This window comes from Oryctolagus cuniculus, chromosome 8 (assembly GCF_051225735.1).
Source record: "Oryctolagus cuniculus isolate XC-2025 breed Fujian yellow rabbit chromosome 8, ASM5122573v1, whole genome shotgun sequence".
In the NCBI taxonomy this organism is placed as follows: Eukaryota; Metazoa; Chordata; class Mammalia; order Lagomorpha; family Leporidae; genus Oryctolagus; species Oryctolagus cuniculus.
Genome location: NC_142874.1, coordinates 128,183,909 through 128,196,705, shown reverse-complemented (window position 1 = coordinate 128,196,705; position 12,797 = coordinate 128,183,909). Strand labels below are relative to the sequence as shown.

Genomic DNA, 12,797 nt, shown 5'->3' with positions numbered 1-12,797 from the left:
GTCCTTTGCCCATTTCTTAATTGGATTATTTGTTTTTTGTTGTTGAGTTACCTGAGTTGTTTATAGATTCTGAATATCCTTTTTCAGTTGCATAGGAAGGAAGGAAGGAAGGAAGGAAAGAAGGAAGGAAATGATGGATCTTCCATCCACTTGTTCATTCCCCAAATGGGCATAACAGCCAGGTCTGAGCTAGAATAAACCACAGCCAGGGATTCCACCCTAGTCTCTAACACGGATGGCAGGGGCCCAAGTTCTAGGGCATCTCCTGCTGGCTCCCCAGGCACAGTATCAAGAAGCTGGATCAGAAGCAGAGCAGTCAAGAATCAAACTGGCACTATTATAAGGGATGCTGGCATCACAGGCAGCAGTTTAACCCACTATGGCACAACATCAGCCCCCATTACGCATATAAATATTATGGGACTTGAGAGGCAGAAAAGGGGGGAGAGGTCTGAAGAAGCCGTAGTATCGCAAGCAAGGTAAATTTGTCAATCTGTAAAGAACTCAAAGCCTCTGGCTGTTAGGAGTATTGGAGTGAAAGAAGTAGACTTGGAATCAAACAGAAAACCCAAATTAAAATTCAAATCCATCCTTTTACATCTACTGTGTCACACTGAGGAAGCTGCCTAATGTCTTTGGGCCATGAGGCCCTATAAGCATGCCTCTTGGCATTATGAAAAGGATAGAGTGGCTGAGCGTAGAAAATCTGTGAACTTTTTACAACACGCAAACATGTGTTCTTTGTTCACAAAAGCCACGAGAATAGCTTGTTCAACTAAAACCGATCTGAGTTTTAAGATATTCTCATACCCTCTTTATGTTTATGTAGGCTAAACTTATATAATTCATTGTGTACTCCTTTTCTTTCCATAAATTACATTGACCATTTTCCCAATATTATTATCACATTTTTCTGCTAACTTAAAAAACAGCGTATTCTGAGAGTACTTTCTTTCCTACCACCTAAAACCCAGCTAATTACCTAACTCACTTTAGCTACTGATACTTTTCAATTTCACTGGTATTTTTTCCCAGAATTTATTAAATCCTCCTCCTTTTTGGCATGAAGAGAAGCAACCTTTCATATTTCCATTGATCGATTTTCATATTCAGAAGAAAAACATCTGAACATGAAAGGTGTTGATGTACATAGCTTACTCATTTTTCCATGTGGGTTGAGATAACTACTGACTACTTTGAAAATCTTAGGTCTCTGTGCAAAATCTTGTTAGAGTACCTGACAAATCTCTGCAGTTCTACTTCTTCCTCATAAAAGGGCTTTCTCTGAAAATGCACCAGCTGGAAACTGTTGATGTAGCCAATTCTATTAGGGGACATGAGTGGTTACATGTGATTTCCTGTCTTTGTCTTTACTGTCTTAAATGTTTTCACTGTAGTCATTTTCTCTGAATATCCATCCAGCTTACTGTATTTTTTTTTTCAGAGAAATGTTAACTTCAGTATACTGTTTCTTCCAAAATAGCATTGTAATTATGTGGCTTGTTATTTCTTTATCCAATTAGGCTGTGGTTTCCATCACATGCTGTTTCTGGTCTACTCTACTTTCTGTTCCCCTGTGCTAAAATACTTTTTTCTGAGAATAGCACAACCAGAAACTTTTAGAATCAATTCAGTCATCCATGGTTTCTTTGGTTGCAATTACATTTTTGCTTCTTAGGATATTATTAATTTTTCATTTTTAAAATAAGGGTATTTGAAAAATCTAAATATCTTGATAAACATGTCTTACGAAAATGTAAGCATCTTTATCTGGTTCCTTTCTCCTGACTGCTCAATCTTCCTTTAGCCAACTGTGGTTCACTGGTGGTTAGAGTATCACTCTTTTTTTTTTCCAGGCAGAGTTAGTGAGAGAGACAGAGAGAAAGGTCTTCCTTTTCTGTTGGTTCACCCTCCAATGGCCGTCATGGCCGGCTCTGTGCTGATCCAAAGCCAGGAGCCAGGTGCACCTTCCTGGTCTCCCATGCGGGTGCAGGGGCCCAAGCACTTGGGCCATCCTCCACTGCCCTCCCAGGCCACAGCAGAGAGCCAGACTGGAAGAGGAGCAACCGGGAATAGTACCCGGCGCCCCAACAGGGACTAGAACCCAGGGTACCAGTGCCACAGGCGGAAGACCAGCCAAATGAGCCACAGCGCTGGCCAAGTATAACTCTTCATATACTACAAACTAGGATTTCCCAGGGAACAAATCATTTCTACCTCCAGAGAAGTAGCTTTGGAGAGTGATGACAAGGAGACAATCAGCTGCACATATACACAAAGTTAGATGCTAAACAAGCCTTGCTACTGCTGATTAAATGAGAAAATGTATTTGAGAGCTTTTCCAACAGTCCAGTATCTCATGGTTTGAGGTAGCATGGCATCAACAAAGAGAGAGAAGCTGAAAAAGGGAATTATTTTTTATATTTCCTAATATATGGTCATCAGATTAATAAAATAAAATAAAATTTGAGAAATACTTTTAAAGACATTAGGCAGCTATATTTTATCTGATGTCATAAAAAGTAATGAATATTTTCTGTCATTTTTCAGTTGATAAACAACTAAATGTTTAGTTTTATATTGTCTTAAAGTACTGTCAATATTTCAAAAATTAAAAGAACACATAAAATGAGTGACTTTTTCACCAAATACCTGAGAAAAAAACTGCCTCTAAAAATCATGGAAAGTATTTAAGAGAAACACTTACTGACATTACTATGATGGTTGTATGCATGAAGCTATTAATCTCACCTACCAAGTCAATCTAATGTGGGTAGTGTGTACAAAGGGTCAGCTTCATCTAGCCATCTGGAGCAAACTTGAGCAAGCCTTTGTTCTTTATGTTAGGTTTTAGGATTTTAGGGTTCAAAGGCAAGGAAGTGGCCAGTTTAACCAGAAAGGACGTTTTTCCTGCAGGGACAGAACAGGTAGGTAAAGAGGGTGGGGTTTCAGCCCACCCAGAGAGAGGTGGGTGGAGGCAGATGGTATGGGGTAGGGAGGGGCAGTTTGAAGTCAGGCTACATCCTGCCTGGGCAGAATCCATTCATAAGGCGCTTGTTGGGGGAGGTCATGTGGATAGTGATAAGGTGGATTTGGGAAGTGCAGAAAGGCACATTGGCATAGTTCACAAGCCACTGTCTTAGCAGTTTTAATGTCCTAGATAAAGAGTTTTTCCACCAGCCTTTAGATTATCTGTACCTAGTTTTATTAGATTGGAGGGTAACTATTCATGCCTCAGTGGCCTAACTGGTCCTAACACTCTATCTACACATCCCTTATCCCCAGAAATGCCTTTTGTAAAATTAATCAGTATCCTGCTTTAGAGTGGCCTCTTTGAAGAGATGAAGTTTGCAAGTAATCATCTTCTAGAGAAAGTAGTTTGCAGTCTGTGAGAAATTTGTTCTCATTTACTTAACGCCACCTTTCCAGGGCAAGTCAAGGTATGTCCATTGTGTAATGAAAATGAAAATCTATGGGGTAGGACCTATTAGGCCACTGAAGCCCAAACCCATTTCCTAGATCAAAAGTCTACAATTCCAAATCTTCTCCCCTCTGTAGGCTCCTGAAATTCTTATGAATTGTTACTATTCACAAGAGGTACAGTAGCTGGTTTTTGCTATATAAAAATAGAAAAACAAAGGAAAGGAAGATGGCTTTATCATGGTTACATTAAGAAACCATAGAGGAGATTCCAAGATGGTTGCATAGGGAAAAAACATACTGCTTTAAATGAGGGGAAAATATCAGGGAAAAAGTGGAGGAAATTTGCAATGGAAATTCTACAGAAGAAAGAGGGATGCAGTGGAGCAGTGTGGAAGGTTCAGATACGCAGCTAGGAGCATGGACCACACACAACCCCTTCAGCTGAGAGCTGGAGGACACACCAGCATGGGAGAGTAAGGTGACAGCAGACTGTGGCAGCCCCTGCCACTGGTGATATTGCCAGATGGGGAGCCTTGCAGAACACACTGTCTTTGAGTATGGCCTGGAGTCCTAACAGAGGGCAGGGTACTGCTTAATCCAGTAAAAGTAAAGTACATTTCTTTCTTCCATCCCCCCACAAGTGTACCCTGCAACTGTTGGGGAGAAGGCATCATTTTGACACCAATAGCGGCTGTGGTGGCTCATGTGTACACATCTGATCAGGGGATTTTACCAGAGGGGAAAACCTGCATTCCCACTGACTTTCAGTCTGGTTGGAAAGGTTGACAGGGACTGGGCACCCACAAATGACTGTGAGGTGCCCCCAGCCTCTCAACATATCACAAGTTCCAGGCTCAAACTACCAAGTTGAAACATCTACAGGCAGCTTGCTCTGGGAACACCTCTGCTCTTTCTGTGGCCAGGACTCATCACTGGGGTGCAGCAGATCCTCTGCACCCTATGACTGGGGACCTTGCGTGGTGTAACTGTGGAATCATGCAACTGCATGATAGGGTGCAGGATGAAACTGGGTCTCTGGAAAATCACCATAGCAGGCACCATAGGCTCAGAGCTCTCTGATTTTCTGGGGAGAGTCATTACAGAGGGTTCCATGCTCACACTAAGGACTGTACAGATTTTTTGTGACATTCATATGGCAGCACAGGTGAGTACTGCACCCACTGTGGGCTCACCTTGGGCATTGAACACCTTGGAAAATAGGAGGTTATCATATCCTCACCACATCTGAAAATAGAGGAGATCCAACATGCCAATTTGGGTGTCAACCTGGATAAACATCCCACCCTGGAGCAGTGACCAGGGCTCCCTGGTCACACCCAGCACACACCTCTGGGATTCATTGAAAGAACAGACACCACACTAAGCCACAGAGGCATAGTTCAAAGATAAAATACAAAAGATGAAAAACCAGCAAGTATTTCCAAAAAGTTCCTAAAAATAAAATGCAGAAATTGAAGAAACAAGACTAAGGAAGAAAATATGACTCCTCCAGAGGAACACAGCAACACTTTAATATTAGAATGTGAAGTTGAAGAGACTGATGAAATTCCTAAAATGGACATCAAAAGACTAGTGATAAGATCACTCAGAAACAAGCAGAAGCAAATCCACAAAGTCAAGAAATCCATGTATGACAAGGAGGAAAAAATTTCCTACGAGATTGATACTTTGAAGAGAAATCAAACTGAAATATTAGAAATGAAGAATCTAATATGTTAAATAAAAAATACAGTGGGAAACCCTTAAAAACAGACTTGGTGAAACAGAAGGAAGAATATCCGAAATAGAAGAAAAATTTACGGAAATAGACCAAAAAAAAAAGAAATTAGAAAAATTAAATAAATGTTTGAGCTTGATGGGATATTTTAAAAGGATCCAACATACTGGTCTAGGAGTTCCAGAAAGTGTGGAAACAGAAAATGCAATTGAAGGCCTATTCAATGAAATAATTACAGAAATATTGCCTAATTTGGGAAATGAAAGGGATGCCCAAGTACATGAGGCACACAGAACTCCTTATGGACATGACCAGAAAAGATCTTCACCTTGACACACTGAAGTCAAAATTTCAACATTAAGAAAAGATTCTTAAAATATGCACCATAGAAATACCAGATTATATTCAGAGGATCTTCAACTAGACGCACAGCTGACTTCTCATCAGAAACACTACAGGCTAGGAAATAATAGAGATCATAATCCAAGTATTAAAAGAAGAAAACTATCAACCCAGAATACTGTACCCTGCAAAGCTCTCATTTATGAATGAAGGAGAAATAAAAATGTTACATAACAAACAGAAATTGAAAAAAAATTTGTCACCACTTGTCCAGCCTCACACATGATGCTTAAGGATGTGCTACACACAGAAACACAGAAATACAGTCATCATAACGAATAAATATGATGTCAGAAAATCTCCAATTATAAGTACAATATAAATCCAAAGCAAAGAATAGGAATACTTATGTAAATGGCAAGGGTAAGTCATTACTTATCAATGGCAACCATGAATGTAAATGGCCTAAACTGAGAATTAAAAGATACAACTGACTGAATAGATTAAAAAACAAGACTCATCTATCTGCTGCCTACAAGAAGCACACTTTGGAGCTGGAGAAAGTGTTAACTTTAGGGAGCAAGTTGAGATCAGACTGCAGCAGCCCATGCCACTGGGGATATAGGAAGAAGGGGATCTACACACAGAAATGCAGAAAAAGAGTCATCGTTAGGAAAGAATGTGAAGGCAGAAAATCTCCCAGTAAGAGCACAAAGGAAATCAAAAGAAAAGATAGGAATACCTATGGGAAAATGGCAGGACAAATTCATTACTTATCAATAGTCACCTTGAATGTAAATGGCCTAAGCTTCCCAGTTAAAAGATACAAACTGGCTGAATGGATTAAAAAAAAAGACCCATCAATTTGCTACCTATAAGAAACATACATCATCAACAAAGATATATGCAGACTGAACGTGAAAGAATGGAAAAAGATATTCCATGCTAATGGATACCAAAAAAGAGCAGGTATAGCCATCTTAATATCAGATAAAATAGACTTTAACATAAAAACTGTTAAAAAAGACAAGTAAGGACACTATGTAATGATTAAGGGGTCAGTTCAACAGGAATATGTGACTATAATAAATGTATATGCACCCAATTCCAGAGTGTCTAGCTATTTAAAAGAAATGTTAATGGACTTAAAGGGAGACACAGACCCTAATACATTAGTAATGGGAGACTTCAACACCCCACTTTCATCAATGGACAGAAAAACTAGACAGAAAATCAACAAAGAAACAACAGAGCGAATCCACACTATGGACCAAATGGGCCTAACTGATATCTTCAGAATTTTTCATTCCACAGTTACAGAATACCATTCTTCTCATCAGTGCAGAGAACTTTCTCTAGGATAGACCATATGCTAGGACAGAAAGCAAGTCTCAGCAAATTCCACAAAATCAAAATTATACCACACATCTTCTCTGACCATAACTGAATGATGCTAAAAATCAACAACTGAAGAATTTCTAGAAGATATGCAAACACATGGAGACTGAAGAACATATTGATGAATGAACATGGCCACAGTAAAAATCAAATCATAAATCAAAATACCCTGGAAATGAATGAAAATGACACTACAACATATCAAAACTTATGAGATACAGCAAAAGCAGAGGTAACAGAGGTAACATGAAGTTATAGCAATTGATGCTATCAATGCATCTCAAGGATCTAGAAAAAAAACAATAATCAAGCTCAAAATCAGTAGTAGGAAAGAAATAATTAAAATTAGAAAATAAACAAATTTCATAAAAGTGCAAATGATCAGTGAAATGAAGAATTGTTTTTTTGAAAAAATAAACAAAATTGATATACTATTGGCCAAATTAATAAAAAGAATAAAATTAACCAATTAATAAAATCAGAGATGCAAAAGAGATGTAATAAAAGACACCCCAAAATAAAAAGTGTCATCAGGAATTGAAACAACTATATGCCAACAAATTGAAAAATCTAGAAAATATGGATAGATTCATGGACACATACAATCTGCCAAAATTGAGTCAAGAAGACATAAAAAAACCTAAACAGACCAAAACCGAAGAAGGAGATTGAATTTGTAATAAAAACCCTCCCAGCAAAAGAAAGCCCAGGATGGGATGCCTTCACTGCTGAATTCTACCAGACTTTTAAAGAAGAACTAATTCCAATTTTTCTCAAGCTATTCAAAGCAATTTAAAGGAGGTACTTCTTCCAAACTCCTTTATGAAGCCAGCATCATCTTAATTTAAAAACCAGAAAAAGATAAATCAAAGAAAGGGAACTATAGACCAATGTCCCTGATGAATATGGATGCAAAAAAAAAACACTAGCTAATCAAATCCAACACATGAGAAAGAATATTCACTAAGACCAATCTATAAAGAGCTCAAGAAACTCAAAAACAACAAAACTAACAATCCTTTTTAGACATAGGCAAATGACTTGAACAGGCACTTTTCAAAAGAGGAAATTAAAATGGCCAACAGACACATGAAAAAATTGCTCAAGATTACTAGCCATCAAGGGAATGCAAATCAAAACCACAATGAGGTTTCACTTTACTCCAGTTAGAATGTCTCTCATACAGAAATCAACAATAAATGCTGGTTCCCATGTAGATAAAAGGGCACCCTAATACACTGTTGGTGGAATTTTAAACTAGTACAACCATTGTGGAAGACAGTAATGGAGATACTATATGATACAGCCATCCCACTCTAGGGAATTTACCCAAACTAACAGAAATAGGCATATTAAAGATCTATCCAAACCCCCACTCCATGTTCTTGCAGCTCAATTCACAGTAGCTAATACATGGACTCAACCCAGATGTCTGTCTGTAAACTGATGACCAGCAAATCAATTTGTGATATGTGTGTGTGTGTGTGTGTGTGTGAATACTATTTAGCCATAAAAAAGAATGAAATCCTTTTTTTTTGCAACAAAATGGATGCAACTGCAAACCATTACACTTAGTGAAATAAGTGAGTCACAAAAAGACAAGTACCATAGGTTTTCCCTGATCTGTCATTACAAATAGAATACCAAAATGTAATGTTTGGGAGTGAAATTGACATTCTGAGATTCAGTGATTGTTTACAGCACTTGTTTCTGCTTTTAAGGAACAGTGTTTTTGTTCTTCTATTTGTTGAACTCTTTACTTAGTATAGGGTTAATCTTCTAAATATAAAATAAACTGGAAGTAGATTACAGTACAATTAGGAGGGGGAATAAGACAGGAAGGAAGAGAAAGTGTAGTAGCATGAGCAGCAAAGAGGGCAGGATAGGAAGTATCACAATGTTCCTGAATTTTTATATATGAAATACATGAAATCTGTTAACCCTAAGAAATTATAAAAATTAATAAGCTAAAAAAAAGTACAAAGATTTTTCTTGTAACCTAAAAATAGGGACTATTGGATATACATTCACAGAAAATAAAATTGATCTGTTGAAGAGACATCTGCACTCCTATGTTTATCACAGCAGTATTCACAATAGTGAAGAAATGAATATAACTTAAGTGTCCATCAAATGTTGAATGAATGAATACAGAAAATATGATACAAATACACAATAGAATATCATTTAGTCATATAATAGGTGAACGTTTGTAATTTACTACAACATGGATGGTACTTGACATTATATTTAAGTTAAATATGTGAAGCACAGAAACACAAATATCACATTGTTTCATTCATATGTGGATTCTAAAAAATAGGTGACTTCAGATCAGTTAAAAATGAATGGTGGCTACCAGAGGTTGAGAGGGAAATGGGGACTGGGAATGGGAAAATTTTAACTGATGTGTACTGAATTATAGATAAATTGGAGTAAGAAATTCTTGGGTTCAACTGCAAAGAGAATATAGTTTTAATGTAATGCATATTTCTCTAATTTAAAAAAGGAGATATGACTTAGGATGTTTTCACTATAAAGAAATGTTAAATTGATGAAAGGATAAATATATTTATCCAGGTCCTTGCCTTTTTTTTTTTTTTTTTTTTTTTTTTTTTTACACACAGAGTGGACAGTGAGAGAGAGACAGAGAGAAAGGTCTTCCTTTGCCATTGGTTTACCCTCCAATGGCCACCGCGGCCAGCGTGCTGCGGCCGGCGCACCGCACTGATCCAATGGCAGGAGCCAGGTACTTCTCCTGGTCTCCCATGGGGTGCAGGGCCCAAGCACTTGGGCCATCCTCCACTGCACTCCTGGGCCGCAGCAGAAAGCTGGCCTGGAAGAGGAGCAACTGGGACAGAATCCGGCGCCCCAACCAGGACTAGAACCCGGTGTGCTGGCGCCGCTAGGTGGAGGATTAGCCTATTGAGCCGCGGTGCCGGCCAAGGTCCTTGCCTTTTACTAGAGAAGCATTCTATGTACGGCCAAAACTACAGTGCACAACGTGATAAAGTTTATTTAAAAGGTGAGGAACACACACACACACACACACACACACATATGGGCATAGTTCAGGAATATAGTGGACCACGACAGGAAAAGGATGGATGAGGGAAGTAGACAGACAGTGCCTCAGTACCCTGTCTCAGTCCTCATTTACAAAGACAGAGAGAGGACAATGGAGAGGGCGAGGGCAAGGGCGAGGGCGAGGGAGAGGGAGAGGGAGAGGGAGATTGAAACCCTCCCAGTTTCTGGCCTCTTTTGTGAGTCTGGGAGGGGAGTGGCTATGTGATACCTCCCTCAGGTTCCCAGGTGAAGTGAAATACATCCTGGGAAAGGAGTTATCTGACTGACAAATAGGCAGATCTGATTACATAAAGCAGGGGACATGTGGCTTCCAACTAGTGGCCCTAATCTATCTACCTGCTTTATCCCATATCATTAACAACTCTCTTCTCTGGTGAATTCTCTGTCCAAGTGATGAGCAGTTGGAGCCAGATACTTGTGCAGTAACACAGTCTCTCCTTTTCTGGTGTTCCAGTTGTGAGTATGTTAAACATTTTCTTGTTCCTTCACAGTTCTTGAATGTTCCGTCCATTTATTAAACTCCTCTTTCTCTTGGCATTTCAAGTTGGGAGGTTTCTATTACTTATCTGCAAGTTCACTGAGGATCTCCTTGCCTTTCAGACAGTGTTTCACCTTGCTTTTATATGTGTTTACCTTCGCTTGGAAATAGCACGTGTTGTATAAGAGAAAACATATGCAGTAAGTAGGATTTTAGTGAGAATCACACGGCTAGGACTTGGGCTATTTCTTTTATTTATTTATTTTTTTTTTTTTTTGACAGGCAGAGTGGACAGTGAAAGAGAGAGAGAGAGAGAGAGGTCTTCCTTTTGCCATTGGTTCACCCTCCAATGGCTGCGGCTGGCACATTGCGCTGATCCAAAGCCAGGAGCCAGGTGTTTTCTCCTGGTCTCCCAGGCGGGTGCAGGGCCCAAGCACTTGGGCCATCCTCCACTGCCTTCCCGGGCCATAGCAGAGAGCTGGCCTGGAAGAGGCGCAACTGGGACAGAATCTGGTGCCCCGACCAGGACTAGAACCCGGTGTGCCGACACCACAGGCGGAGGATTAGCCTATGGAGCCGCAGCGCCTGCCAAGTCTTGGGCTATTTCTATTGTTTGTTGTAGCTACTGGTATCAGAAGTTCTGGATCCCTCTTAGTGTCTTTGTTTTGGTTTTCTCTGGTGACTTTTGTGCTTCTGTTGTACTGGTCCACAGAGAGGCTCCATGTCTCATAGTTGTTTCAGCTGTAATCTACCAGAATAAGACTGGAAGCTCACTGATGTGGCAGGAGGGTGTTGGGGAGAAAGGCGCTCTATACTCCTCTGATCCAATCTCCTTTTATGGTAGGCCTGTGTCCTGGGGATGTTTCACACTTCAGAAATATTTCTAGCTCTTTTCTAGAAGTACTTTTCTTCTTTTCTATCCCACACTCACTTCCCTAGGCACAGTATTTCCAATCTGTTTCCTTGCTTCCTGGTGACTGTGTCTACATCTCCCACTCCTGCCTTGGCATGCCAGGAAGGTTGGATCAGCCATGTAGGAAAATACTTTAGAATTGCCCTAGATTTACTCTTCAGAGGGTTGGCCTTTGCTGTAGAGAAAAATTTTGGAGGATTACTCTTTGTTGGCTCTTCTCATCCTCTTGTCAGGTACTTGAGGCTTAGCCCATCCCCCCTCGCTCCGCTTCCATCACTGTTGTCAACATTTGGGAAGTGAACCAATGGATGGAATATCTTCCTGTCAAACAGGGTCAAGGACAGGGCCTGTCTCTTCAGATTTTGTTGTGGGAGTTTCCCCTGTGACCACAGACCTTCGATGAGTAGGTCAAGAAAAATCAGTGGATTTTGTTTGTCTACCTTTTATTTGTTGGAACTGTATTATCACACCACCTGATTCACCATGTTGCATGATTTCACATGTACAGATATTATGTTGTGAATTGCATTCCATTGATAAAATTATCATTTATAATGTGTAGAACTATAAAGTTTTACTTTTGCATCACACAAACCACACACAGATCACTGAACAAAGTACAACTCTTGATTTGATCTCTTCTACTATTCCAGTTTCTTTCCACATATCATTCAAGATTAAAAAAAAAAGGTATGCCCATCACTTTGTTACTCCTGAATCTTTTACTTACCAAAAGTGAAGTGATGTATTCTATTATTTCCTATCAAGATGAGTGATGAATACGAAATTGGTTTTGCAACCGATGTCTGGCCAACACAACCGAGGATAATGTAAGGCAATAATAGAATTCATGGCTCATACTGCAAGTTCAGCTACAATCGCATATTCCAGGAAAAGACCCATTGCAAGTGGACTCTGTCATCATAATTCATCATGCTGCCCTGGACAATTTTAGATATTTCTGCTATCCCTTGCATTAGGATCTATGTCATCTAGTTTGTTTCCCTGGAATATAGTTTTATAAGTCTTCCATAACAGTTACAGTTTGGTTCTCTTGATGAAGCCAGGTAAACAAAAAGAACTGAGAAAACTTGAGGGGTTGCAAAGACAAGGAATAAAGTGGTCCATGGGCGATGCTTCAGAAAGCAGAACTAATAGGCAAAGATGCTGTTCTCTGCTGTGCAGTGCCGACTGAAGTTAAGGGGTGCACAGGTCTGGAATAATGAGTGGGAAGGTATGAGTGTAGCTGAGAAGTGATTCACATCATGCCTGGTTCATCAGAAGACTTCAATTCACTTTAAAAAGCACTTACTAACACCAAAATGACTTTTAGAAACAGTCTTAACCATAGCTTCAACCAGTTTTCAGAATGTCTCAGTGATCCAGTTTTGTGGCTAACAGTCATATTTTATTTTTGT

General features: G+C 39.5%; 1 pseudogene; it reads right to left on the bottom strand.

The window, feature by feature from the left end:
- The window catches only part of LOC149125165 (heterogeneous nuclear ribonucleoprotein M-like), a 179,167-nt pseudogene that overhangs the window by 150,849 nt on the left and 15,521 nt on the right, over positions 1-12,797 (bottom strand).